The sequence below is a fragment of the Schistocerca americana genome, chromosome X (genome assembly GCF_021461395.2).
Source record: "Schistocerca americana isolate TAMUIC-IGC-003095 chromosome X, iqSchAmer2.1, whole genome shotgun sequence".
Taxonomy (NCBI): Eukaryota; Metazoa; Arthropoda; class Insecta; order Orthoptera; family Acrididae; genus Schistocerca; species Schistocerca americana.
The window spans coordinates 271012180-271039184 of record NC_060130.1 but is presented as its reverse complement, the minus strand read 5'-3'; the positions used below and the strand labels follow the sequence as shown (position 1 = coordinate 271039184).

The following is a 27005-nucleotide window of genomic DNA, read 5'->3' as shown; positions in this document are numbered from 1 at the left end:
GTCTGTCGTCTCTGGCGCTATTTGCATGTGACCGTTTAGAACCAGATTGGCGCTGAGTATGGGCTTCCTGAACAAAGCGATTTCATATTAGCTTGACTGCCGTTGGACCAGATCAGCTCGAGGAGCAATATCTCTGCTCAGTAAACCACATTCCTGATAGGCAAGCCATCCTGCTGCTGTCGCCGTCTGGTGCCTGTTGGTAGGCGTTTTGGTTCTTGCACGAGCATGATTTTTTCACAAACAAACAAAATTCAAATATGAACTGTGTATGCGAAACCCACTTCATAATGTTTTCTCCCGTAAAGAATTTAGATGGTGTTGTATTGTATAGTATTGTATGGAACTGGAAACCTAGAAACGACGGAGAGGCTTCGTCCCCACCGCAGCCCTCAGTGGGTCACAACCCCACAACAGGCATCAGCAGTCCACTCACACCACCGCCACCCCACACCGAACCCATGGTTATTGTGCGGTTCAGCCCCCAGTGGACGCCTCGGGAACGTCTCACACCAGACGAGTGTAACCCCAAATGTTTGCGTGGCAGAGTGACTATGGTGTAGTCGAACGTGGAGACAACGTTTGCGCAGCAGTCGCCGACAGTGTAACTGTGGCGGAATAAAGGGAACCAGCCCGCGTTCGCCGAGGCAGATGGAAAACCGCCTTAAAAAACCATCCACAGATTGGCCGGCATACCGGACCTCGACACTAAGGCCTGTTTCACACTGGGACACTGGTGACGGTCACCAGCGACGATCACCGACAGAGATTCATTCGTTTGAACTGGAGCGTTCACACTGGAACACAACACTGTCTCACCGAGCCACTGTGACCCAACAGTGACACCCTTGCCACATGTGACGGACAAGATCACTGTGTTCACAGCACTCACCGCCGTACATGCATTAGTTTGAATTGGAGTGTTGACACTGGAACACTGATCACAGACACAGCGCTGCAGATTTGCCAACCGACAGGCAGTCATTTCTGAGACAGTGATTCGAAATATTCATTGTACATTATACTGCATACACTGTACTCATGAGTTTAGATTTGATTAACACGAAAGATTTTGTAAATTAAGTAGAAAGCCGTCCTGCTATTTGGGATGTGAAAAGCGATGACTATAGCAACAAAATGATGAAAGCGAGTGCGTGGCAAGAAACTATAACGAGGTTTGTGCCTGACTTCAATGAGAAGAGCATGGATAAGAAAAACAAAATTGGTAAGTTGTATGTTCTTGTTTCAAATTTAATACCTTATTTTTCGAACCATAAAAATCTAGCGAAATTTAGTTGCTACCCCTGTACGAGTCCATTTCACTAACCAATTTGTTGGCAATACCTGCGGTGTCGGACACCAGTGATCCGAGAGTGTTCACCACGGTCACCGGTGACCATCATTGGCGACCGTCACCAGTGTCCCAGTGTGAAACGGGCCTAATCCGCCGGGCGGATTCGTGCCGGGGACCGGCACGCCTTCCCGTCCGGGTGCGGCTGGTCCCGGCGGAGGTTCGAATCCTCCCTCGGGCATGGGTGTGTGTGTTTGTCCTTAGGATGATTTAGGTTAAGTAGTGTGTAAATGGTTCAAATGGCTCTGAGCACTATGGGACTCAACAGCTGAGGTCATTAGTCCCCTAGAACTTAGAACTAGTTAAACCTAACTAACCTAAGAACATCACAAACATCCATGCCCGAGGCAGGATTCGAACCTGCGACCGTAGCGGTCTTGCTGTTCCAGACTGCAGCGCCTTTAACCGCTCGGCCACTTCGGCCGGCAAGTAGTGTGTAAGCTTAGGGACTGATGACCTTAGCAGTTAAGTCCCATAAGATTTCACACACATTTGAACGTTTTTCTTCCTGTGCGGAAAGCAGTGCGTTAGACCGCACGGCTAACTGGGCAGGTTTAGATGGTGTTACTCCAACGATCTCCGCGCCGTTACGCTGAAATACGAGGGCCGTTCCACAATTAGTGCAACACCTTTTTTTTGGCCAGTTTCGGTTGAAAAAATGCGGAATTGTTGTGGAACTTCGTCAAATACTCCCGCTTTAGGCCCTATAATTTCATGAAATTCCGACGGTTAGCGGCGGTTTACGTAGCATTCAGAATGGCGTCTATAGCGGTGGTGTGTTCCAAGCAAAGAACTGCCACTGAGTTTCTTTTGGTGGAAAACCAGAGCATCGCAAATGTTCATAGATGCTTGCAGAATATCTACGGAGACCTGACAGTAAACAAAAGCAAGGTGAGCCGTTGGTCGAGGCGTCTGTCATCATCGCAACAAGGTCGTGCAAACCTCTCCGATCTCCTGCGTGCCAGCCAGCCGCGCACAACTGTGACTCCTGCGATGTTGTTACGTCTGGACACTCTCATTCGAGGTGATCGACGGATCACAATCAAATATCTCGCTGCTCAGCTGAACGTCTCTGTTGGTAGTGCTGACACACACGTCCACCAGTTGGGGTACTCAAAGGTGTGTGCCCGCTAGGTTCCTCCCTGCCTAACAGGAGACTTCCATCAGTTTTGCCCAAAGAAGGATGCACTCCGCGAGAAACAGAACGTGCATGACGCAGCAAGACGTTGGGTCCGACGTCTACCAGTAGAGTGGTACCACGCGGGCGTACAGGCCCTCTTAGTAAGGTGGAACGGAGAAGCGTTTTGTAGCCAAAACAGTGGGGGAATGCTAACGTGTATAGGAATTCTGAATAAAACCCATCTGCTTCCAGAAAAAAGTGTCGTATTACTTATTGAATGCTCCTCGTATAAAGGACGATCAAAACGTTTCCGGAGGCTGTACAGTGCAGAAGCTGTATACCAATTAGGCAAAAATCACATTGAGCATTGAGGCAATCATCCCATCGACGAACCAGGTTGAAGTTACACTTTTGGGAAAACACCGTGTCCTTCTACGTGAAAAAGTCCATAACTGTCTATGCACATCCTCGACCCTTCAAGTCCTTTTTTAAGGGACCGAAGGCATGATAATCGCATTGGGAGAGATCAGGATTACAGGGCAGGTGCTCGAGTGTCTCCTGCTTGAGTTGGCGTAACTTCTGTGTTACGACATTGGCGGTATGGGACGTCCGTTATCCGGAAGCAGCAGCAGTACCCCTTGTAGGTAGAATGAAATTTTCATTCTACAGCGGAGTGTGCGCTGATATTAAACTTCCTGGCAGATGAAAACTGTTTGCCGGACCGAGAATCGAACTAGGGACCTTTGCCTTTCGCGGGCAAGTGCTCTACCGACTGAGCTACCCAAGAACGACTCACGCCCCGTCCTCACAGCTCTAATTCCACCAGTACCTCGCCTCCTACCTTCCAAACTTCACAGAAGCTCTCCTGCGAACCCTGCAGACTGGTAGAGCACTTTGCCGCGAAAGGCAAAGGTCCAGAGTTCGAGTCTCGGTCGGGAACACAGTTTTAATCTGCCAGGAAGTTTCATATCAGCGCACACTCCGCTGTAGAGTGAAAATTTCACTCTAGAAACATCCACCAGGCTGTGGCTAAGCCATGTCTCCGCAATATCCTTTCTTCCAGGAGTGCTAGTTCTGCAGGGTTCTCAGGAGAGCTTCTGTGAAGTTTGGAAGGTAGGAGACGAGGTACTGGCGGAATTAGAGCTGTGAGGACGGGGCGTGAGTCGTGCTTGGATAGCTCAGTCGGTAGAGCACTAGCCCGCGAAAGGCATAGGTCCCGAGTTCGAGTCTCGGTCCGGCACACAGTTTTAATCTGCCAGGAAATTTCACCCCTTGTAGGTGTTTTTTTTTTTTTTTCTCGACAGAATGCAGCCCTATATACATTCTTTATTTTACGGTGGATGTTAATCGGCGTTTGTCCTTTGGCAGCCAAACAAAGCATAACAGCACGTTGGTCCTGTTTGGATGCGTTTGGAAATATAGTCACCATAATTGACGTTCCCGCATTTAAGTCTCGCACGTCGGAAAGACATGACTGCTACAATAATTCCTTGCCTCTATGTCGGTGCTTATATATCCGCGTCAGAGTCACGCTACGTTGCATATACGCTACAGCAACACCCTCAAACTTTAACTTTTTGGTCACCCCGTATAATAAAAGTTTACATATCTAAGCATGTAGTACACCTCAAGCCAGTTTGAAGTTCGTTGTTTGTCGTCTTCACGGTGTTATAGTTTTAATAATCACCAGTGTAATTTCATATTTCGGACGCTGTTGTGAGCTAAAGGTAGTGTAATTAATCTTTATTTTGTCGAGTAACCTTTTTTACATCTTTAGGGTAAAGTGGATACTTATTTTATGAACTTGATTATTCATAAATTATGGGCAATTTTGCTGCTAGTTTCGCTGCTGGGAGCTGCTGGGTCAACAAGTTTCTTACTGCGACAGTTTCGTGTTGACACGCCGCACCTGGCGTTTACTCACTTTCGCCAGCCCCAGTGGCGCCAGCAAGGGCTGGACATTGGGACGGAGCACCGGCAGGCACGCGCTGTCGGCCGCCGGTGTCCCCGGTCGGTGACCTCCGTCCTATGGCGGACGCGTAACGGCCTTGCACGCGACCCAGCCGCTCCCACATGCACGCACACACACGCACCAGCATACACACATGTCTCGCATGAAGAAAAAAAAGAGACGACGGCCGCGACGCGCCGAGCGCTACGCCGTCGCCTTGTCCTGCTGCTCTGCTAATCCAATTGGGCGCGAAACTCGGGAGGTCAAACGTTTGTCCACAGTTTGGGTCTTACATAAATTATAAGAAATAGCTATAATTCACAGTCCTGTTGAAAGTCGCATTCACGGACGATTATGCCCAACATTACAACACCGAGTGCGTTCTGCCTTGGTTCAAATATATTGAGACATGACCGTTACAGCCTCTGACCTTAATACACTACTGGCCATTAAAATTGCTACAACAAGAAGAAATGCAGATGATAAACGGGTATTCATTGGAGAAATATATTATACTAGAACAGACATGTGATTACATTTTCGCGCAATTTGGCTGCACAGATCCTGAGAAATCAGTACCCAGAACAAGCACCTCTGGCCGTAATAACGGCCTTGATACGCCTGGGCATTGAGTAAAACAGAGCTTGAATGGCGTGTACAGGTACAGCTGTCCGTGCAGCTTCAACACGATACCACAGTTCATCAAGAGTAAGGACTGGCGTATTGTGACGAGCCAGTTGCTCGGCCACCATTGACCAGACGTTTTCAATTGGTGAGAGATCTGGAGAATGTGCTGACCAGGGCAGCAGTCGAACATTTTCTGTATCCCGAAAGGCCCGTACAGGACCTGCAACATGCGGTCGTGCATTATCCTGCTGAAATGTAGGGTTTCGCAGGGACCAAATGAAGGGTAGATGGTTCAAATGGCTCTGAGCACTATGGGACTTAACATCTATGGTCATCAGTCCCCTAGAACTTAAAACTACTTAAACCTAACTAAGCTAAGGACAGCACACAACCCTCAGTCATCACGAGGCAGAGAATGAAGGGTAGAGCCAGGGATCGTAACACATCTGAAATGTAACGTCCACTGTTCAAAGTTCCGTATATGTGAACAAGAGGTGACCGAGACGTGTAACCAATGGCACCCCATACCATTACGCCGGGTGAACGCCAGTATGGCGATGACGAATACACGCTTCCAATTTGCGTTCACCGCGATGTCGCCAAACACGGATGCGACCATCATGATGCTATAAACAGAACCTGGATTCATCCGAAAACATGACGTTTTGCAATTCGTGCACCCAGGTTCCTCGTTGAGTACACCATTGCAGGCGCTACTGTCTGTGATGCAGCGTCAAGGGTAACCGCAGCTATGGTTACCGAGCTGACAGTCCATGCTGCTGCAAACGTCGTCGAACTGTTCGTGCAGATGGTTGTTGTCTTGCAAACGTCCCCATCTATTGACTCAGATATCGAGACGTGGCTGCACGATCCGTTACAGCCATGCGGATAAGATGCCTGTCATCTCGACTGCTAGTGATACGAGGCTGTTGGGATCCAGCACGGCGTCCCGTATTACCCTCCTGAACCCACCGATTCCATATTCTGCTAACAGTCATTGGATCTCGACCAACGCGAGCAGCAATGTCGCGATACGATAAACCGCAATCGCGATAGGCTACAATCCGACCTTTATCAAAGTCGGAAACGTGATGGTACGCATTTCTCCTCCTTACACGAGGCATCACAACAACGTTTCACCAGGCAACGCCGGTCAACTGCTGTTTGTGTATGAGAAATCGGTTGGAAACTTTCCTCATGGAAGCACGTTGTAGGTGTGGCCACCGGCGCCAACCTTGTGTGAATGCTCTGAAAAGCTAATCATTTGCATATCACAGCATCTTCCTCCTGTCGGTTAAATTTCGCGTCTGTAGCACGTCATCTTCGTGGTGTAGCAATTTTTATGGCCAGTAGTGTAATATCGTCGATTTGTTGAGGGGAAACAAGTTAAAAATTTCTTCAGGTATGCCGTATCCAGCTGAAGCAACTCATAGATGATTACATCCCGTAGAGCTACCAAAGTACGGGGAAGTTGAAAGCTACGTTTCACCCGCTGCTCCTAAGTGCCTAGACACTTTAAGTCGTATTAAGATCGGGTAATTTAGTGGGCTAGTGGTGGTGTGGTAGCTTGCCTGAGTGTTCATCCAACTGGGAAAGTATGTAGCGCTTCATAAAATAGCAGGGTCCACAGCTCACTCATCATGAAGATTTAAAAGAAAACGCAACATTTCTTCATCAGAAATGTTGAAATGAAGATCCTGATGCGTGTTGATGGTAGCCTAAATTAGAGGATTCAAGTAACTGTACAAAAAGCATAACGGAACCAAATCAAATCCAACTACACCCTCCAAATATCTAAGGTCAAACCTCTCATTGGGCCGTCGGTGCCCCCGTCGTCTTGAATCATATGAAAAGAGGCAACATAGCGACTCTTCAGGCTACGCTACACGACTCTAGTCAGCTGCTGTCCAGTTCCTCTGTTGTTTCCAAATGGTTCAAATGGCTCTGAGCACTATGGGACTTATCATCTGAGGTCATAAGTCCCCTAGAACTTAGAACTAATTAAACCTAACTAACCTAAGGACATCACACACAACCATGCCCGAGGCAGGATTCGACCTGCGATCGATGCGGTCGCGCAATTCGAGACTGAAGCGCCTAGAACCACTCGGCCACACCGGCCGGCTGTTGTTTTCCACATTCATGTAAACATAAAATGTAGAAAGGGAAGAGGTCAGGAAACTGAAAAGGTGGGTGGGAAACAGTGACGGCTAGCTGCCCAGGCCAATGTGGTAAAGCAACGGCGAAAGCTGGAAATTTGTGCCGGATACTGACTCGAACGCGGATTTACCGCTTCTAATGAGCGGTTGCCTCAACCGCTTCTGTCCCTCACCAAGTCAGATTTTCCGTTTATCGCACGCTGCAACATAGCGACCCTCGCCCATTAAACGCACTACTCGCGAATTCTCATTACCATATGTGTTCCGACGATATTTGTGCATTCACACTGAAACAAACGTCGAGGAGCCGTTACCCCTTTTTTTAGAAATGTATAGCCTATATCTGAGTGGTGTCTCTTCTGTCCGACATGTCTGCCATTTGCGACATGTTTGACTGCGGATATCCACTGCATGCAGTTCCCTTCTGGAATGTTCGCTCGGAGGATGGTTGAGATAGAACTGCATCGACTGTAATTGCAATTCCCTTCGGGTTTGAAACCGATTGTCGCTGAATCTGCCCTTCGGTTCTCCTAGCCAGTCACGCCGTACGATTTTACTTTACTTTATTGACGAGGCATAATACTCGTCTCCGATGCCTGTTGCTTGGAAAATGTTTACGATCAGTATTCTTCCTCTGTGAACGTGGCTGCGAGTGGTACACCATTCCTTGTAGACGCATTGTACACAATCAAATTGGTTGGGTTTGGGTTGTTTGGGGTAAGAGACCAAACTACGATGTCATCGGTCTCATCGGATTAGGGAAGGACGGGGAAGGAAGTCGGCCGTGCCCTTTCAAAGGAACCGTCCCGGCATTTTCCTGGAGCGATTTCGGGAAATCACGGAAAACCTAAATCAGGATGGCTGGACGCGGGATTGAATCGACGTCCTCCCGAATGCGAGCATCAAATTGGCCAACTATATTCATGGCTTTTATCAACTACTAACACGATAGCTTCTTTCTGCAATTATGTCACGTCTCTACCTCGCCCCATTTTGTTACACTGATCCGATACAACCGGCTGGCACGTACACACCAGTCCACTGCCATAACTTACTTCAGCGACGGAGTGTTATATGACGACATGATACAAGTTCTACGCCATCTGCAACGCCCCACAGCGACTAGGGTGCATATTTAAGGGATGACAAATATTATTTGTGGTGAGCATATATTCTTAAATTTTTTAGGATCTTCCAAGTGAAAATCCTTCAACGTTTTTGGAACCTGTCACTCCAAGAGAGGTACATGTGGCGAACATCACCTTTATACCGTTGGTTTACTTATGTAACAGAACACAATTTTTTTTTGATTACCCAACTGTGCATAACTTTAGATTAGGAGACTTAATTTGTTGAGAATACGGAAGTTGTGCAGAGTCTCTGATTATCGTGGCTTAGACGCAAAGAGGATCTGAAAGTTGTTTATGGGAATCATCTCTTCACACGGTTCATACGTGAATCCATAATGTATCAACAGCGATCGTGCATTATAAAGAATCAGGGATACCAGTGAATAGCGCCCGTATGGCGGTTTTTAGGGGGGGGGGGGGGCGGGGGCAAACCAGTGCGTTCTTCGAAATCATTTTTTTGAAAGAAAAATATGACTACCCTGTATTTTTTACTTTCTGTGAGAACTAGGGAGGGAGGGGGTGGCGGCCCCTCATTGAGCTGCGTGAAAATGAAACTGCAGTTCGAAATTCGCTAGAGATACAGTTGAAATATGTGCACAAATGTGTGTAAAATATGTTAAATGTAAATAAAATAGGTTTGACATATGCACACGCCACAGGCAAAGAGTTCATAGCTCATCCTAAATCGCTGGAACTATTTGAACTTAATTTGGTAGACATCACAACCCTCCTAATGGGGTGGGGGTGATAACGTGGAGAGGTAATGGGAAGAAGTTGGACAGACAGAGAGGAGGAAGGAGGAGATGGACACAGGTAAGGGGAGGACGAGAGAGATAGAGAGGGAGGTAGGGAGACGAGATGGACAGAGAGAGGGTGGAGGAGGAGATGGACAGAGAGAGGGAGCAGAAGGCGGCGAACAGAGAGAGAGAGAGAGAGAGAGAGAGAGAGAGGAGAGGGGGGGGGGGGGAATGGAAATGAGCGTTTGGCGTCATTGGCCGGGAGGCCCCTTGCGGGGCAGATCCGGCCGCCTTGGTGCAGGTCTTATTACATTCGACGCCACATTGGGCGACCTGCGCGCTGAATGGGGATGAAATAATGATGAAGACAGCACAACACCCAGTCCCTGAGCGGAGAAAATCTCAGAAACAGCCGGGAATCGAACCCGGGCCCGTAGGACGGCAATCCGTCACGCTGACCACTTTTTTGTTGTTGATGTAATTTTGTTCTATATTGTTCGTTGAATTTGTTCTGGGCGGACGTCTGATGACACCAATTTAGGTTCTTCGTTGATCCATTCACTCAGGTTTTTGTTACAGAGGGAAGCTAACCCTCCGACCGAACACGCAGAGCTACTGTGCCGGCGATCACTCAGCTATCGGGGCGGACAGAGAGGAGGTAGGGGAGTCTATAATAATAGAAGGCTGGAATAAATACATAGCCAGAGCACATATTTGCTGTGAACAGTAAGTCTCGGAAGTTGTTTACAGAGACGTAGTGTAGTAGATTTCTGGCTTTCCATACACACCGAGATAGCCATGATCTTTTCCGAGCTAAGCATATCGCAGACAGTCGTGAAATTATTTACTCCCTTTTCTGGTACATTTTGTATTTTGCTACGTGGTCGCATAAAAATGTTTTCCGTAAAGTAAACGAGTGAGCTGCGAGCGACATGGGTTCTGTCAGCATTCCCTATCGTCTCAAAACTTAGTCTCTTTTTTCTTTTTTTTATGTCGCATGGTTTACTGGGTCGCAAATGGTTCTCGCCGCAAAACTTCCAAGAGATAAATGTTGTGGTCGCATATATGCTTGGATAGTCAATTTCGGAATCAACATTTTCTTAAACTGCTGTTTAAGAGCGGGTAGCGATAACAAGAAAAATAAATACCGGAAAGGTGCAAACCGTCCAAAACAATTTTATTAAGAACAGAAAAACCACTTGTAAGATCCACTTTAAACCAGATATAAAAAAATGCAGTAGCTATAAAATAAGAGATGAGGGTATGATACAGTATAATAAATAACATTCCACCAACCCCAAGGGATTTCAGAGCGGTGGCATTACAGGCCAACATTCCAGCAATGCGGCAAGTTAGGTTGCATACTCCTACTGTCAATGAAAAGTAACTTATGACTCAATACCAATCGTTCCCACAAGTAGGGTAAATTAAAATCTTAACGCACGTAGATGATTCATCTTGTAAGAGAGTCCAGATTTCATTCCAAAATCAGCGCTGTTCTCAAAAGAATAATTAATTATAATTACATTTGTTTTTATAACCGTCTTCTGCAGCAGCACTTATGTTTATTATTGTATTGATATCTTTGCGCACTTCATACTGTTGACTTGAAATCATTGTGACAGAGGGAAATGTGGTTTTCCTTAAGTTACCAGTAAATGTGTGTCGTGAAAATTCGATTCAAATCTTTCCTGGCAACGACAGCCAAAATAAAATTATATGAAATATAATGTATAATTTTTGATGAACCTCCCCCCCCTTCCCCTTCAAACCAAGCTGTGGCCTGTCAGCAATTTACATTGATTATAATAATAGAAAGATTTTTATTCTTGGTATAACTATATTTGTTCGTTGTCGTAAATAACATATTTCTGTAGTAGTGCGAGTATTACTTATAGAAAACCGCGAAACTGTTCCTTTAAATCTGCGTGAATTTGTACTTTTTTTATTGTCCCCCTTTATTTATATGGTAATTGTCTTTGAAGGAAAGTGGCAGCGCTGAGACAGCAATGAAATTTATATTATTATTTTGTTGAAAACATTTTGAAGTAACGTTTGTAAATCGAATGTCATACAATCTTATGTGGTCTTGTTGCAGCTAAGCAGAGGTTCTGAGGAACGAAACGTGCCGCGGGTGTAGCCTTTAGAGCTCTCAGGGATCTCGCATCGATGGGGCTGGTGAGTGCCGCATGTTCCTGTATCTACCCTTGCTTGCCTCTGTGTTTTCTCTTGTGTTCACGCCTATTTGCTTGACAGATGTGTATGAAAAACCAAGAATCAGACAAGCGTTGCGGAAACTATACAGAGTTTGTGCTAATATTTGGAAATTCGTGATACCGGATTGTTATAATTACAAGGCAGCTACTAACTGAGGTCCAATGTGGACTGTAATTATCATATGGTAGCAAATCTTGGTAGATATTCTAATGGGCTAATTCGGAACCGATTGACGCAAAGAAAAAATAGTTTCAGCTTTGGCCACCATGCGCAAATCTGGAGCTGTGAATGCAAGAAAAACGTGTAGAAGCGTTTCTGTATGTAATGGATTAAGAACGGGATGTGGGCAGAAAAGATCAAACAAGTGAAAAGGCATAATGTTGTTTTTATTATTAACCGCCACTTACACAATTTGTTCGATATGAGCACGGAAGACGTAGACGTGATGCTGTACAGTGCCAGATTTGCACCTAGTGGCCAAAATTGGAACTAATTTTTTTGCAAACGTTAATCGTTTCCTCATTAACGCATTAGCATATCTACTAAGTTTCGGTGCCATACGATAATTACAGCCCACATGTACTTTCATGGGTACCTGCACTTTAATTATAACCACCCGCTACAATGCACCCATAGAACTTACATCCTTTCTTTTTCTGCCACAATCACAGCTTTCCACGAGAAAGAAACGATGTAATCAGGAAGGAACAGATTTTCTTTTTTTATATTGATCGTACTTACGTAGGCTGCGTCTCCCCCTACATAAAAATTCGGGTTTGGTGCTAGAAGATGAAACAGGTCATCTAACTGCGTCTTCACTGATAAATATACAGGATGATTAAAAATGTTGCGCGCAATTTAAGGACCTTATAGAGGAGTAGAAATACAAAAATTTTGGAATGGGAACTTAATGGTCTTTGAAGCAATCCTGAGCCAGTGAAAGCTTCGGAATGTCAGGAACAACAATGACGATCAACGCACATGTGCTTTCATTTCAGCAAAGATAGTGCGCTGTTAATCAACAGTGTTGTACATTACAAAAGGTATTCAAAATGGTGACCAATGCATTCAATACAGGCATAATATCTTCGTAGAAAATTCTGGTGCACTCTACCAACCACACTAGACATCGCACGAAACTCATCAATCCCTACAGTTATCCTGGCTAGAAACTTTCCTTCGTCGGGAATTGTTGCCATGCACACGAGGCTTCTGATATTCATCCTTAAAAAAAAAAAAAAAAAAAAAAAAAAAAAACAGCCATAAGATCGGGGAGCGAGGTGGCCATGCAACAACTGGACCTCCCCTTCCCATCTCAGTGAAACGCAGATGTCAGCGTGCGAACCATTCATCGGAACATCATCGATATGGGTTTTCGGAACCGATCGTCCACTCGTGTACCGTTGGTGACTGCACGACACAAAGCTTTACGGCTCGCCTGGGCCCATAGACACCGACATTGGACTGTTGATGACTGGAAACATGTTGCCTGGTCGGACGAGTCTCGTTTCAAATTGTATCTAGCGGATTGACATGTCTAAATGTTCAAATGTGTGTGAAATCGTATGGGACTTAACTGCGAAGGTCATCAGTCCCTAAACTTACACACTACTTAACCTAAATTATCCTAAGGACAAACACACACACACCCATGCCCGAGGGAGGATTCGAACCTCCGCCTGGACCAGCCGCACAGTCCACATCTGCAGCGCCCTAGACCGCTCGGCTAATGACGCGGCCTTGATACCTCTAGATACGACGCAGGGACCCTACACGATATTAGGCAGATGTATCAGTTTCTTTGGCTCTTCAGTGTATAATTACAGTCCATACTGGACCTTCGTCACTTGCTCCACTTTAATTATAACCATCCCGTACATACACACCAACAGATGCATAACATAATGACAAGCAGTTGTACGAACACAGTACACCATATTTGCTGATCGTACGGGGTAAGTGCATCGATTTCCCTGGTTGTTCCTGATATTCTGAAATTTTCACTGTCTCAAGATTACTTCCAAGACCATATTTCCTATTCCAAAGCTGTTTTATTTCGATTCCTCTAACAGTTCCTTCAATTGGGACACAGCTCTTTGAATCACACTGTATATCTTAGTTCCTGATTGCGGAGTGTTTCTGTTGTCTGAACGGCTACGTTGTTGTATTTATAATACGGTATTGTTGGAAATTTGGGAAGCTAAGGCAAGGAATCATAGTCGTAATTAGAATTACTTGCGGTCTGGTAGTGTAGCATGCAATAATTAAAAAGATTTTGAACACAACACTAGATGGCAGTATCTTGATGATTACTGTGCGTTAGAGATGGCCGAAGAGAACATCAGTTTCTGATGCAAACTGGTTTCATTAATAATGATCTTTAAACATATGGAAGCCTGGGTGTGGTCTATGCCACGTTGTATGTCGTAACCAGTGAAAAGCTAATAGCGTGAAGAATCTTTCACGAGAGATTACCTATAAAGATACACTGCGCTCGGAAAACGCCTTCGGGAGGTACGGATAGCTAGAGAAGCAGCTAAGGGACTCCGTTCTGCGGAGAAACACCCAGCTGGAGTACGGCATAACTCATCAATTTCAAAATAGTCAATAACAATTCATTTAATGTGACAGACTTCAAACAGTCCACAGCAGATATTTACATAATTTCCTCCGTTTGCATTTCGTACTATAAGATGTCAAAGGGATGAGTGTACCCTATCAGAGGTACGGCAAAAGATGCTGCACGTACATACTGTGTTCTTTTTTAAAGTTACAAGCCTTGACTAAGTACAGGACGCAGAAAAATGCAAGTTTTCTTGTAGTAATAACGTCGTTCCTAAAATGTACAATAGTTATTTTCGATGTGCAGATATCGGTTAAACAGCGGCACTATGAAGAAGTTTCGAACAATGACACGGAAATTTCAGGTTGCAAGTGACCCTTGAATCACTCTAGTCTCGTCACAACACAGGGCATATTAAAAATGTATGACCTATTTCTAACGGATCATTGAATTTGAAATACGGCTGATTTTTTTCTACCACCACACTGCCGTGTTTGATTCATATTCGCGAATAGTTGGTTTCAAACATCGTCTCGGCTCTCTTGATTTATGCTGTCCGCTGTCTCTGTAACAGACCTCTCAAGAATTCCAGCATGATTCTCTAAACGTAGCCATGGTTTATTTCCTTCCCGGCCCTCATATGACTGAGGCTGTATTCCGTCACTATTGATCTGATTATTGACTAGTAACCAAATTCTAAGCTTCCTCTAAAAAAATATGTTTACCTGTGAGACACTATGTCGAATGTCGTTGTCAGCAGCCATCGACGTATCCGATGCAACGTGGCCGCATATGTAGACAGTGTGGTGTCTATTAAGAGCACATCGATTTTCCTGGTGAAACGCGAGGCGTTACTTTCGTATCCTGACGGATCACCATCGAAATTTCTGACAGATCGTCGTTTTTCCATGTCTTTCAATCACCTTGATTCAGACTAAAAAAATTCAATGATGATTGGTTAAAACAAGGCTCAGTCCATTCTTCGATCTACGCAAAAATTGCTCTAGTTTTATGTTGCTCATGACCTCGATTTCAATGAAACTTTGTAACTTAAACTCCTCCTAATGTAAATAGTTGAAACTACAGCAAATTTATGCATAATTACCTAAACCCAGTAAACAAATGATTACAACACTCGTAAGATTTCTTATTGTTTTGAAAGTGTTTCTTTTAGAAAGCAAAAATTCAGACATCTCCATTTTATTTTCACGGCAACTCATATGAAAGTCTTCTTTGGACACTAGTTCTGTATCTGCTAAGTGTCATGTAGCTAAGTTATGAACCTCTATGATATAGCTATAAAGATACGTAACATTTTGGCTATGCTTTTTTTTAAAAAAAATGTTTAATTTCCTAGTTCTAGTGTACGATCATCTAGATTTACTAAGATATTCTGTAGGTGACGTACAGAGTGAAAGATCTTTGTGAAATTCCTAGAGATAACACCATAAAAGGGGGTTTCTTCGTTCTTTTAGGAGACTGGCATGTAATGTTTACTTGTAATTTCTCAAATTCTGAAGACCTACATCTATGATTTTTCTAAATGGCAAAATGATTCCCAGCTGGCTGAAGTTGTAACCTTTATTTGTGTTACTGCAGTTTCACTTGTTTTTTGGCTACATTGAAACACTTGAATTGAAGCAAGTTCCGTCGCTGTTCGGCTTAGTGCAAATTACACAGCGTCAAAAATGTAATATATCCAATTTGAGAAGCCAGTACTGTTAAGAGGACTAATCAAATAAAAAAAATTGTTTTTTATTTTATTTTTGCAACCGACAGTGGTAACACAACATTTATTCTTTGACCCATACTACAACACAGATGAAATAAAACTGAGTTGCATTGCTACGTGTCAGTCAATAAGCGAACTTACATAGGCATTCATCCAGTTGCGGGACCGTGATATGCGCCGGCCGCGGTGGTCTAGCGGTTCTAGGCGCGCAGTCCGGAACCGCGCGACTGCTACGGTCGCAGGTTCGAATCCTGCCTCGGGCATGGATGTGTGTGATGTCCTTAGGTTAGTTAGGTTTAAGTAGTTCTAAGTTCTAGGGGACTGATGACCACAGCAGTTAAGTCCCATAGTGCTCAGAGCCATTTGAACCATTTTTTCGGGACCGTGATGCCATTTAGAAAATTCATAGTAGCTGAGGACCCACAAGCAACAACAAAAAATCTTCTACGTTGTTAACTCAGATTGTGGAAAGCTACTTCTGTGATGACAACGGTAAACTCATGATGTGTTCATCAATCACTGAAGTAGATCAGTTGCTTGTAATGTGATTAATTTCCTAAAATGAATGCTTGTGGTCATGTTTATATCTGTTTATATCTGTGTAGCAGAACAAATCGCACAGTTTTATGTAAATCTCTCAATTGAGCACGCAACGGCACATTGTAATTTTCGTTACGCAGTTTGCTCGTAATAGAAGCAGTGAGCGAGAGCTCTAGAATAATCTGAATTAAGAGTAGAATAACGTTTAGATTGAGCACGTTTGAATCAAAGAACAGTCCCGTGACGATTGACTGATACGCCGTTTCGTTTTCATCAGCGGGACGTGGCGAGTAGGGGACGATTATTAGCGCGGTGGCATCGCTTCCCGCTATTGGAGAGAGGGCGCTTGATATCTCGGCTCTCGGGTAACAAGACTTAATTAAGTAGCTCCGTGTAGCTGTTCTGCCGTTTCTTCCACGGCAATCTGTTCAGGCTGCCTCCCGCCCCAGCCATTTCTCTTGGTTTCAGCGCCGCTTTTTCCTCGGCAACTCTTCGTGCACCCGGCTGCGGCTGTACTGTGTCTTGTGGCCGGAATCTGCGCTTTCTTCCACGGCCGTTCTGCCCCTGCAGTCTAGACCGCTCGGCCGACAAACGCTTTCTTCCCGTCAGACCCCCACCACTATAGTCCTTAGTAGTCAAGCACACTGCATTGTTTGAAAACTGTTTTCCAGTTTCTTAGCTTATAGATTTCCAACATACTGGCCGCTTATGGGTAGTGTATGACTAGGAAACTGTTGTCATATATAATCGCTCTGTGATGACATCATTAATAGACATTTCAACGTTATGGGATCTCCGGCACTGTTGCTTTATTGAAATATTTCAGTTACAACACACAAAACTTTCCAACTGACACCACGGGGCACGCAAACACCCAGAACAGAAACTCTTATGGCATGACTAACAAAAATAAGTGTCGCACATTAACATAAACTCACAAATCAACACACAAGATAGTAATTACATTGTACTGACGAAACAGGCTTACACACAGCCTATAAACACTCCAGTCACAGATACACACTTCAACAGAAAAACCAGATAATTACCAATGAGCCGATATATAACACTTAGAATTTCAAGACTGCAAATCAGTACATCTGGGGATAACTGGCATGAATTTCAAAACTTGGTGCAAAGAAGAAGCTGGCAATACGAAAACAGCCTGTCTATCTTTGCAGAACGACTAATAACACACGGGCATGAAGCATTTAGCATGGTAAAAGATATGCAAATTATTAGAATGAATAATCGCAAAAAATTGTTTCTTACCTAACAATAAGGGAATAACAAAAATAATGTTATTTTATTACAAATATGGAAACATTTCTAACGGTTTTATTAAATTCATGAAACAAACATGTATAACAGGCCACTGAGGACGCTTCGAAAATAAAAGGAAGCGAAAAACATATGACATAAAAAGAAACAGCTTTTTATTTACTACCTTAGAAGGACCATACCTCCGAGAAGATAATAATAATAATAATAATGACGAAAATATACCGTCTACGTTTAAAACATATGATTTTTTTACGTTTAAAGAGTTTTGTAGCTATAACATCATTTTGAAAGACTACATCAAAGACTTTAAGAGTTAACGGCTGGACCGGTTTATCACCTAGCGATCACACAATAACTAATTTTACAAGAATAGTGTCTCACATAATATTTTACGTAGACGTTATGAATTTACACTGATTGCCTTCGTTCAGCCATAGACTGTTTGTGTGAAAGATTCTACTTCCACGCTAACGCTTCTAGAAATTTGACACTGTTTTTTTAGCATACTGCACACATCTATAAATTACTGTATTCAAATGCACACATTAAATTCGTACGTGCTATGGAGTATCCACTTATGACATTTGTTTACGCAAGCGGATGAAATAAATTAAATTTCGGAGTGAAGTAATCGTGTCAAGCCGGCCGTAGTGGCCGAGCGGTTCTAGGCGCTAGAGTCTGGAACCGCGTGACCGCTACGGTCGCAGATTCGAATCCTGCCTCGGGCATGGATGTGTGTGATGTCATTAGGTTAGTTAGGTTTAAGTAGTCCAAAGTTCCATAGTCCTCAGAGCCATTTTTTGAATCGTGTCAAATAGGATCGGAGGAGGTGTGTGTATGTGTGTGTGTGTGTGTAATGATGGTGCACAGGGTTACTATGACGACCGTCAGATGACAATGCAGCGTGCCTATCATGCAAGAAGGATGTATTATGGGTTTTACAAATGGCTCTGAGCACTATGGGACTTAACTTCTGTGGTCATCAGTCCCCTAGAACTTAGAACTACTTAAACCTAACCCACATAAGGACATCACACACATCCATGCCCGAGGCAGGATTCGAACCTGCGACCGCAGCAGTCGTGCGGTTCCGGACTGAGCGCCTTAACTGCGAGAGGGTTTTACACGATGGTTAGTTTTTACCATATGAAAAGTGCATCTAAAGAGTTGCTTCTATATCGATCTCATTTGTGATATGTTCCGGTGTTATGTCGTGGAAGGTCGCTATGAGTTGTTGACGAAAATGTCTGTTTTGTTACGTTTCATATTTCCACTCAATACGCGGATCAACGTTGTGAGGTACTGAAATGGCAAGTATATGAAAATTTACAGATCTGTTTTTATAGTGTTGCTTTCAGCACTACACCGTTGTTGGCCAGTGAATTTGTGAGGAATCACATGTTCAAGAGTTACTATCTCGCTGTTACAGGAACAAACACGACGACATATCATTAATAAAATGACAGTGTCATCTAGCAAGAGCGATGATATACATTATTTTTCTACGCAAAGTGAATTACGTTAACCGATGAATTCCAAAAGTTTCTCTCCGTGCGAGACGCCACCTCTTTGGCGAGAAAACCAAGAATTTTCCTCCAGGAGTTAATGATACTTTCCCTTTTATGACAGACAAGGAAGAAAGGGTAACAATAATCGAGGATCAATGTCTAGCTTCTACTCCACAGCGGAATTCGTGTAAATCGGGAGCGTTTAGTCATTTCAACAGTCAGCGTCGGGAAACTCTAAGGAGGTGTATCTTTCACGGAGGAAAAGCACAGGCGCTGAAAAATAAAAGGTGTAGCGGGTGCTGGGAGTCGAACAAGGCTACAAAGAGGAGAGTTGCCAACAACACACCACAGTCTATATGCGGTCCTGGCAGTGAACACACATAATACTACTTCTCGGAGTACGTGAGGGATACATCTAGATCACCATGGAAAATATAAAAATGGAATCGCCAACTTTGCAAGAAATCCGGAAACATACACTATGTGATCAAAAGTATCCGGACACCTGGCTGAAAATAACTTACAATTTCGTGGCGCCCTCCATCGATAATGCTGGAATTCAGTATGGTGTTGGCCCACCCGTAGCCTTGATGACAGCTTCCACTCTCGCAGGCATACGTTCAATCAGGTGCTGGAAGTTTTCTTGGGGAATGGCAGCCCATTCTTCACGGAGTGCTGCACTGAGGAGAGGTGTCGATGCCGGCCGGTGAGGCCCGGCAAGAAGTCGGCCTTGCAAAACATCCAAAAGGTGTTGTATAGGATTCATGTCAGAATTCTGTGCAGGCCAGTCCATTACAGGTATGTTATTGTCGTGTAACCACTCCGCCACAGGCCGTGCATTATGAAGAGGTGCTCGATCGTGTTGAAAGATGCAATCGCCATCCCCGAATTGCTCTTCAACAGTGGGAAGCAAGAAGGTGCTTAAAACATCAGTATAGGCCTGTGCTGTGATAGGGCCACGCAAAACAACAAGGGGTGCGAGCCCCCTTCATTAAAAACACGACCACACCATAACACCATCGCCTCCGAATTTTACTGGTGGCACTACACACGCTGGCAGATGCCGTTCACCGGGCATTCGCCATACCCATACGCAGCCATCGGGTCGCCACATTGCGTACCGTGATTCGTCACTCCACACAACGTTTTTCCACTGTTCAATCGTCCAATGTTTACGCTCCTTACACCAAGCGAGGCGTCGTTTGGCATTTACCGGCGTGATGTGTGACTTATGACAAGCCGCTCGACCATGAAATCCAAGTTTTCTCACATCCAGCTTAACTGTCATAGTACTTGCAGTGGATCCTAATGCAGTTTGGAATTCCTGTGTGATGGCCTCTTCAAGTGTCGGCAGTCTTTGTCAGTCAACAGACGAGGTCGGCCTGTACGCTTTTGGTTCAAATGGCTCTGAGCACTATGCGACTTAACTTCTGAGGTCATCAGTCGCCTAGAACTTAGAACTAATTAAACCTAACTAACCTAAGGACATCATACACATCCATGCCCGAGGCAGGATTCGAGCCTGCGACCGTAGCGGTCGCTCGGTTCCAGATTGCAGTGCCTAAAACCGCACGGCCACTCCGGCCGGCCTGTACGCTTTTGTTCTGTACGTGTCCCTTCGCTTTTCCACTTCACTACCGCATCGTAAACAGTGAACCTAGGGATGTTTAGGAGTGTGGAAATCTCACGTACAGACGTATGACACAAGTGACACCCAATCACCTGACCACGTTCGACGTCCGTGAGTTTTGCGGAGCGCCCCATTCTGGTCTCTCACGATGTCTGATGACTATTGAGGTAGCTGATATGGAGTACCTAGCAGTAGGTAGCAGCACAATGCACTTATTATGAAAAAGTATGTTTTTTGTGGACGTCCGGATGCTTTTGATCACGTAGTGTACCATCTAGACTGTTCACCTTCGTTACCGTTTCGACAGTTTGAAAGAACATCTGAGAAACTTAAAGGAAAGAAGATATTTCGATCTGCTTAACTGATATCATTAAACTGAAAGTAACTGTTTATGTATGAATACTGTAGGACACTACCTGGCAATGAACACAGGAGATGACGAAGAAATGAAATGAAATTCAGCACGGGCTGAGAGGGTATGTCATGTTATTTCAGTGATTACAAAATCGAGTCAAATTTACAAAGAACTTGGCCGTATGTGCCTACTTATCTGTATGACTTGCAAAATATCTGGCTGGGATGTATGCACTGATTCGGTTGGAAGGGTGCCATAAAGATGTATTCTCCACAGAGGCGAGACGACCCACAGATGTTGTAACTGGTCCATGATATCCTGAATACTGGCATTAGGACAGGGTTTGCATCTGAACTGGTGCCACACATGTTCTGTCGGGGACAAGTCTGGGAACCTCAATGGCCACGAGAGTATCTCATCATCACGCAGACCGTTGACAGACACACGTCCCATGTGCTGACAAGTATTCTCCTGTAGAAAAATTGCATCACAATACTGTTGCATGAGAGGTAACACACGAGAACGCCACGTGTCCGTAATGAACCATAAGGCCACCAGAGTTCTCTCCATCACTACCAGCCGTGGCATGAAGTCATATCTGATGGCTCTCCACACCATGACACCAGAACTGCCATCGCTGTGCACCTTCAAAACATTAGAAGAATGATACATCGTATCAGGAGGCCGCCATGCTCTCCGACGATGGTCGTGCGTGGTAGTGCAAAAATGCGATTTTGCCCGCATCTCGTGGTCGTGCGGTAGCGTTCTCGCTTCCCACGCCCGGGTTCCCGGGTTCGATTCCCGGCGGGGTCAGGGATTTTCTCTGCCTCGTGATGGCTGGGTGTTGTGTGCTGTCCTTAGGTTAGTTAGGTTTAAGTAGTTCTAAGTTCTAGGGGACTTATGACCACAGCAGTTGAGTCCCATAGTGCTCAGAGCCATTTTTTTGAAAAATGCGATTCAGCAGTCAATACTTCTTGGGCAAAGCACCAGTACAAACGCCGGCTGGTGTGGCCGAGCGGTTCTAGGCGCTTCAGTCTGGAACCACTTGCCCGCTACGGTCGAAGGTTCGAATCCTCCCTCGGAAATGGATGTGTGTGATGTCCTTAGGTTAGTTAGGTTTAAGTAGTTCTAAGTTCTAGGGGACTGATGACCACAGATGTTAAGTCCCATAGTGCTCTGAGCCATTTACCAAGTACAAACGCGGCCTACGCGTGGGACGGTAATTCCCCTAGCACGGCAGCTGCTAGTATCCGAGCAGTAGTGCTGGATGGCATAGAATGTCGCAGGTAGACCATTACTTGTTCTCGGATGTCGGGTACAGATGTAAAGGAGCTAGGACGTCCTTGGTGCACAATACGGCGATCCTCCCTGTGATGGTCAGGCTTGGTCGACCGGAACTTAACGACGAGTATGCCAGCCGCCACGTTCCCATAAATTCCAACATCGGGCCAATGCCATATCCGAATGCCCCGCGAATCTGAATATAGTACGATTCGACCAGGCGACCAAATGGAGACCGACAGTGAGGTCCTTTTTAAACTCTCTCAGGTGATGATAACGCTGTTTCACACGAATGGGAGGCATCTCCGTGCCCTTCACTGTCGCCGCTCAACATCAGGCGCTGTTCACACCCCTTATATACCGTATCAGGCCTGGCAACAACACTAAACACGATCAGCTCTAATGCACTCTGATGGCCGTTCTACCTGCCACACAAAATTATTCACATACCCGCCGATGACGTGTACGAGTTCCAAGTTACACTGGCATCTGAGCATGTTCAAATAGTTCAAATGGCTCTGAGCACTATGGGACTTAACTTCTGAGGTCATCAGTCTCCTAGAACTTAGAACTACTTAAACCTAACTAACCTAAGGACATCACATACATCCATGCCCGAGGCAGGATTCGAACCAGCAACCGTAGCGGTCGCGCAGTTCCAGACTGTAGCGCCTAGAACCGCTCGGCCACTCCGGCCGGCTTCTGAGTATGTTTTCTGGGTGCTTCACTGTTACTGAAAAATTGTTTATCGAGCTGTTAACTTCATGCATGATTTTTTGAAACTTAATAATTTTTTTTTTAGATGCAATGCGTCTACAGATAATGTTTAACGTTTCTCTCACCAGAGGAGATGCCATCCGAAAAACGATCGTAGGTTGTCGATAGCTTATGAGGAAACATTTTAAGATGTTCACGTTTTCATCCAAGTCAAGATCATTTCATGGAGCTCTTTATCTTGAGAAAAAGACAAATTTTAGTTAAGATGGTACGACTCATTACATGAAGGGACCTAGTAAGTATACGAAAATAGCATTAAGGCCGATACAAAGGAAATACAATCATGACTTGAATCTTAACATTGTAGCCTTCTTTAGGAATGCAGTGCGAGATACGTTACTATGAAAAACGTATGATATTTAAATTTGCTGAACCACTTCTAAAACTATTCTATAACGAAAGTTAATATTGTTCGCTATCATATACGGTAGGGATGTCCAACCTTTTAGCTACTTGGGCCACATTGGAAGAAGCCGAGCATTTTTGGGTCGTACGTAACATACTTAACTCTACAAATAACCACTGAGGAAAAAAAGGTAGAGAGACAGAAAGAGAGAGACGTAACGGGATGGCCTAATGAGAGAATAGCACCGTGTGCTGGGAGAAAAATTTTGTATATCGTAACTTAAATAAGTGGAATTTTATGAATTTTTTTCTCTGTCGTTTTTCCCAACCGTGTGATAGATGGCTACTTCTTGGGCCGTATTAATACTTGCTTTGTTGATCTACACCGTGAGACGTAAAACACGTCACGGAGATATTTTAAACCCAACCTTTGTCAAAAAGAAAACAAAGAGACAAGTGACCCTCAGGATGTGCGGCTGGTCCCGGCAGAGGTTCGGGTCCTCCCTCGGGCATGGGTGTGCGTGTTTGTCCTTGGGATAATTTAGGTTAAGTAGTGTGTAAGCTTAGGGACTGATGACCTTAGCAGTTAAGTCCCATAAGATTTCACACACGTTTCAACGTTCTTTTGACCCTCAGGAAATGATAATATGTGAATCTAGAGCTGATAATCGTTTTTCCATATGACTCAGTCGTTATACCACACACTGTTCTTGTTGCGAATCAAGAACATTAAAAGTGATAACGTATCGTACTGGTTATCTTTCCCGCGACCTCACGAGTTCATTACATTCGATGCAGTGCGTTAAATAACGAAGTCAGCGAATGAGAGGAAGCAGCTTAAGAATTATTAAATTTTTTTTCTACTTGAAAGCTGTGTATTCAATTAGGAATGAAGCTATCGTTCGCAGATAATGAGCGATTCGTTAGCTGCGGTGGATCTAGTGTCCACCGTCGCGCCACCAGCGAGGTCATTAGCAAGGGCAGTAATCGGCTGTAGTCTTTACTAATGAATGACCCTACACCCGCACCCGAGCCTAAACAATGTGGCTGAGTTGTGAAACCCTCCCCTCTGTCTCCCTCACTCACAAAGAGAACTAAATACCACTGTAACGAATTTACCTTTGTAAATTTCTGTCGATGGTCGGTTAACTCATCATTAACGTGCAAGTTCTATTACAGTGAAAAAAGTCGTCATAAGGCACTTGCTAGAGAACGTAGGCGATTTCCGTTGAATTAAAGCATCTAACATTTATCATAGTGCTTTTTTGTGCCAATGATTTTCTGCAGATTCTTATCTTTTTCTCCCAAGCAATTTTAAAACTTTTATTAGTTTTAGGGTTTTTATCTGATTTCTCGGTTTCGTTACATCTGTTTATATTTTTTCGTAATAAGAACTCCATTGCTGTTGGTGATAAAATCATTCTGCAGTAATGCACTTTATTACATTACCTTACAAGATGTATCATAGCAGTATCTTCCGTTTCTCAAATCACTGAGTCTCCTAATATATTTGCTCATATGGATTCGTTGAACTGCTAACCTAAAAATTGTATAGAGAGAATGAGGAAAGGGCGAGGAAAATAAAATTATTTCAAATTACTCTCACTGTCTAAATATGATGGGTTTATTATTTTCTGCGAGTATCATTCTACGAGATTCTTTTACTGTGTCATAAATGTGTGAGAAATTAGCCTTATCATCAAGATATAGTAATATATATTGATGTGCGCTGTAGGAAAGTAGCTGAAATTTCCATTTTCTCCACAGTATTACATTACACTCCACACCGACAGTAACTGTAGACTGGAAATCAATAATGGGCCAAGTGCCAATAAATTGTTTCAGAGTTATTCAGTTTTTCTGTTTTGACAAAAATATTTTTATGATAAACGTTAAAAATATTTTTTATTTATTGTCTGTTGTAAATCACAGAACTATTGCAAATTTTTTTAAGTTCGTTTCAACAATGAAAATATAAATATTTTATTCTGAAAAGCGCAGAACGCGCTAAACGCGATGCATGTATCGGCAAAAACTAGGTAAGCATTTGTCAGTTTTTTTAATAATAAACATGTTACAGACACATTTTACAGATACACTTTCCTGTGATTAAATCATTTTTAACCCTTCTTTTAATTTTATCTGCACAAAGCAGTTTTAATTGATTAACCGTTCGAAAAATGTTCTATTAGCTGCTTTTAAATCCGTCAGCACCTGTTGCAGATCTTTCTTATTTTCAGCTAACAAGTTGCTTTTACATTGTTGTGACGGTAAAACGAAGTTCCATATTATGTCAGTGGTAATCCCTTTCTTGTAAATCTTGACGGTGCTCCAGTCCTAAGGTTCGTTGAAAATTTTTCTCTTCTTGATGACGCCAGGTGCATTTTTTTCACTTGAACCCAACTACATTTGGAAATTTTTAATATTTATTGTCATTTAAAAAAAAAAAAGAGAAAGGTCCTCAGGTTGGAGCATAATAATCACACATGGGTTGTAAGGTGTCGCATTCTCCTCCATACGTTATGTAGGGTTCTTGACATTCCAACATCCTTCCAGCCTCTTACTTTTTTCAATCTGAGCAAAAGCTCTATAACAAGCCGCAGACGATTACAATGCTTTGTGGCACCTAACCATCCTTAGCCTCACCAGCGCTCATGCTATCTTTCGGCCGTTATATACACTACTAGAAATGATCGTAGCACTTAGCCCGCTTTTCAGGTTGTCGGCAACGGACTTAGCTTGGTTTTTTAGATCAAACACAAAAAATTTGGCATTTAGCCCGTTATTGACTTCCACTCTACAATTGTTACTTGAATGCATAAAAAATCCGTAGTTATTAGTTTGCTTCAGAAATAGAGGTAGATTAAGGAGCTGATTTTCTGTTGTCATCCGATGAGAAAAATTACAGAACTTCGTGTCGAGAACACAATGTGAGTAATTAAACCAATTCATTTATCGACGCCGCAGTTCTCAGAGGTCAAAATTAATGGTTCTCCTTAGTTAACTGTGCGTGACGGGCTGACATTTTAAAAGACTTCAAATTCTTACCGACAAGATATTGCCTCGTGGACTGATGTTGACATATCGATTATTGTCTCATCTAGTTGACGGGCTGCTGTCAGGTTAAAAAGAAATTAAGAAGAGTGTTTAGCATCCCGTCGACGTCAAGAACATTGCAGTCGGAGCACAAGCTCCGACTGACAATGAATGGGTTAGAAAATTGGTTGTATCCTTCTCATATCAACTATGTCATTTTTCATCTTAAGCAGGGAAACAGCAAGAAAGCTGATGAAAACCGCTCGGGCTTCCACCCCGATGACAGTACTGAACTGTCGCAAAATTTCGATGAGTGCGACATTCACGATTGTCTGGCCAGAAGAAAATGAGAAGGACTATGACACACTTCAAGACGTCGCGGTAAGTTAACACTGTCTCTTGGTCGGAAACTCAAGATGTTTTAATCAGTATTATACGCAGGGAAAATGCATTTCATACACACGGAAATATAAAAACTGGATGGTAGAGTGGGAATTTTAACACTGCTCGTTGCGAATGTCAGCCTAGTGCACCAACCATTGATGTAGAATTGTCTTCAGCTATCATAACTGAGTTTCTGGGTTACTCATGAAGAGCAGAATTGATAAATTCGGTTATTCTGCTAGAATACTCCTTAAATGCATAATTTTATGGTTGTGACTTGT

General features: G+C 43.8%; 1 long non-coding RNA gene across 1 annotated transcript in view; it reads left to right on the top strand.

The window, feature by feature from the left end:
- The window catches only part of LOC124555067, an 88093-nt gene extending 61331 nt beyond the window's left edge, over positions 1-26762 (top strand). The window contains exons 2-3 of the long non-coding RNA XR_006968515.1: positions 11171-11250; positions 26574-26762. This is a non-coding gene — a long non-coding RNA (uncharacterized LOC124555067). The remainder of the gene's footprint in view (positions 1-11170; positions 11251-26573) is intronic.
- Positions 26763-27005: the final 243 nt, after the last annotated feature.